Raw genomic sequence first — 3,993 nt, forward strand, 5'->3', positions numbered from 1 at the left:
GCTTATTCCTGGTTTTCGTACTACTCTGGGTTCAGTCTGTTGTGACACTCTTGTTCCTGAGGGAAATAAAAGGGACACCTCATTACCCACCAGTTCCTTGGCAGGTACTCTGCAGTGTTAACTTCTGTAGTCCCACTCTTCATGATTACAAGCCCCCCCATCAGTTACCTGAGAGGTCACGGAAAGCTTTATGTAGCAATGATTTGACTGAGTACCTTCTGTTTGAGGTAGCAGACCAAAGGCTACTAATTATTAATATTTTTCTAAGTAACTGTATCTAATAAACCATACCTCATTAAATTATTTTGAGTGCTATATTTATTTGAGCTTCAGAAGTATTTTCTTTTTTCAAAAGAAGAACTAGGTTAGTTTAGATCAGTCAGTCAGTGGGATGTGGTGCGGTCAACCAAAATGAACCAGTATTTGTCCTCTTATAATTCCAATGAAGAAACAATTATAAGTGTTATAGTTTTGTTTTGTGAAATCAAGCTTTTATCGTTTATTCTTAAAACTTTTGTTTTTATGGACCCCTCACTGTCTCATTAGGGCCATTTTAAATACAGAAATCTTTTTTTATACTCTTTTGCAACAGGATGAAAAGTAATTCTGGGAGTGGGAGTTTATTTAATGTGACGATGTTAATCCATAGCATTTAGCAACTTAAGATGAGCTGGATAATTCTAACTGAATGCAGTAATGAATGTTTCACTGTTTTTATTTGGAAGACAACATGCTGAATCTTGATACTCGACGTGTAACTTTTCAATCTATGCATTTAATATTTTGTGCCTCATTTATGCTGCAAAACAAATGCAAAATGTGCTTTTTGTTTCATATTATTTAAATGCTTTTTTTTTATTTTATTTTATTTTTTTCAAAAAATCTTGCCTTCTTAGTAGAAATGTTGTTGCTTTTTGGCATACAAAGAGAAGTCGTCTTGTTTTCGTTTGGTGTTTTCTGTAGACATAAGAGTCTATAAAGAAAAACGGTTTAGCTAATTTGATTTGACATCTGAAATGTTCACTGTATTTCCTGATCAGTACAAATGTAGGAAGCACAGTTTTTGTAATCACGATCACACAGGTTAACGATGCAAACAAAGGTCTGCAGAATACCTTCCCTGAACACACAACACACCTAAGCTTGAAACGGATGGGCCACGGCAGCATCCAGTGGCTCTCCTGTCTGCTAAAAACAGGAAGCAGAGTTCACACAGACTCACCAAAATGGGACAATAAGAATGAGAAGAAACAAGTCTGCTCAGATGAACTTCTCTGGACCCCAGTGGCCTCAATAGTCACCAGATCTCAGTCCTATTGATCACCTTTGGGATGTGGTGGAACAGGAGACTGACCTCATGGATGAGAGCTGACAGATCTGCACTGAGTGATGCTATCATGTCAAAATGGGCCAAAACCTTTTCAATAATTTATTTAATCTATGACGAGATTAATAAGGCAGGTCAGAAGACAAGGAAAGGTCAAATCCAGTACTAGAAAAGATGAAGTTGCCAGTGAGTGTATACTTCAATGACCCCAGAGGGATGTTCAAATGTTCTCCAATAATTGTTCGATTGATGGTGTCACTGATCTGTAACCGTGGTTGTAAAGGTTATTTAAAAAATGTATTATTGTTTGCGCGTTAAGTTGATTTGTTCTGGGAAAACACAGAAAAACGATGTTTCATGGTAAATGCTGGTGACTTGGTAAATGAATCATTTAATATTTGGAGTCAGTTTTTTTTTTTTAAATATATATAAAAAAAATTAAATGTATATTAGAAGGTAAAACAAAAGAATGTCAAGGTTGTTAGGCAGGAGAGTTTTAAAACACCTTTAAAGGCTCAGTTTAAGGACATTTTGTCATGAATGTCATTCACAGCTCTACATTTAAAGCATTTTCAGTGCTTGTCAATAAGCTTCATAATAAGTGTTAAAAACTGCTTATGGTTTAAAATGGACATTTGCTTTATGCAGTTTAAACGCACAGCCTGGTTTGCTGTTTGTAGACATGAGAAAAGTCAGGTTGTGTAAAACGACGGGATCGTTTCCTGGAGATTATGCAATTAAAAGTGAAACAAGTTAAAAACACTTAATTGACACATTGATGGATCTAGTAACAAACAGGTAATAGACGGGTTTGTTATTCTACACTGATGGTGTCAAAACAGAACAGTTTCACTGAAATTTAGCATTTTTGTTTAAATCGAAAACATCTCGTATCACTGCGACTCCTATACTTGATAAATAACTAATTTGTGATTATAGATTTATTTTGTAATTTCATTATAGGAGTCTTGCATAGAACGAGTGTGAGCACAAGATGATTCATGTTCTTTGTGTTGGCTTTAACGCAGTGGCTGATGGTTGTATTTACATAAAAGAATCATATTTATATTACATGTCATTTTGATTCTTTGCCCGTCCTTATGTTTATAGCAGCCAGTCCATCCCTCAAATGTTTGTCCTATTTGTCCAGATGTGCTTTCTGATCAGCTGGCCGTCCATTTTTTTTTTAATGTATTTTATTGTTCGCTGACAATCTACAATACTTAAAAACATAACTTTTGTTACCCAACATCTTCATGTAGGAAACCAGTTTCCATAAGTTTTCTTTACAAAAGAAGATGGTGTACAAGAATGTGCAGCATTCCGATTATTTTTAAAGTATGTTGTGTTTAAAAGCAATCCGTTTGAAATAAAGATGTATTTTTGCATACGCTGGGGAGTTGTTTCAGTATCTGCTTGTATTTTCCCTGTAGTTCCACAGAGAGGCAGCACGGTGTCAGGAATCAAGACATTTAATCTGTCTTCAGATGGAAACACCTCCAGGAGTCCAGAGCAGAGACCTTCAGTGGGATGATGTGATCATCTCTAACTTTTTGTTAAGAACACTTAGAGCTTGCAGCAAATATTGGCAACTTCTCCTCCAACAAGTTAACTTTTCCATCTTTCAAGTCAAAAAAATATATTTTCCTCCTTTTTTTTTAAGAGCCTCAACTAGTCCAGTTCTGTCAGGATCAGCTGGTGAACAGGTTCTGGTGCCGGGCTGTCATGTTCACACCAGCAGCTCACTACACGCCCAGATCCCGGGTGTGGGCCTGCAGGACGTATGTGGTGGCACCATATGGCAGGATGCTGCGTGCCATGTTGGCTCTCTGGCACTGGCCACGTGTGAACGGCCAAACGCTAGTCAACCGAGCCTCCTCATGGGACACAACGGCTCAGGTTGTCATGGAGACGAGCGGCTTTGTGGCTCTGAAGTGGCGATGAAAGAGGAGAAAAGGGAGAGGAGTCACAAGTGGATGAAAGTAACAAGTCGTTTAAGGAGTCGGTGGGGTGGAGCGAGCTGGAAGGGAACTGGGTGTCAGATGGAAAGTTTGGTACAGGAAAACAGCCACGGTGGTAAAGAGGTGGTCAGAGCAGACTTGTTAAGGTGGACGCCATCATGACGAGTGTGGCCCTCTATTTAATTAGCAGAAATTAAACACTGAGGGGGAGACCACAAGAGCAAGGCAATTAAACCCTCCCCCAACTTGTTGGCTGTTATAGGAGTAACCTAGTAAAATGCTGGGCCCATCAGAGAGCTAGATACATGTAAATGAAATGGCCCCATTAATTAGTAATTAACATCAAGTTAATGACATTTCACTGTGCCGCCATCCCAGCCTATGTCCTTCCTCTGCGGTGGAGGGGCAGTCTCAGGTCCCTGATCAGAATGCTAATTAAAGCAAAGCGAAAACGCCATACAGAACTACCTAATAATATATAGGCTCAGTTTAAGACTGGTCATTGTGTGAGGGGGATTAATCACATTGTAGTAATAGATCAAGAGGCTTTAGAAGTCCAACACTCCTCAGCAGGCTGTGATAATAGGGTTTGTGTGCTAAATGAGGTGCACTTACTAGCTTAGCGTTGTCCCAACTCCACCAAGTTTGAATGTTTCAACTAGTTTAAAATGTCTTTGTGCTCATTCAACAGAAATAAACATTAAT

The sequence above is a fragment of the Nematolebias whitei genome, chromosome 11 (genome assembly GCF_014905685.2).
Source record: "Nematolebias whitei isolate Nwh7 chromosome 11, NemWhi1, whole genome shotgun sequence".
Lineage (NCBI taxonomy): Eukaryota > Metazoa > Chordata > Actinopteri > Cyprinodontiformes > Rivulidae > Nematolebias > Nematolebias whitei.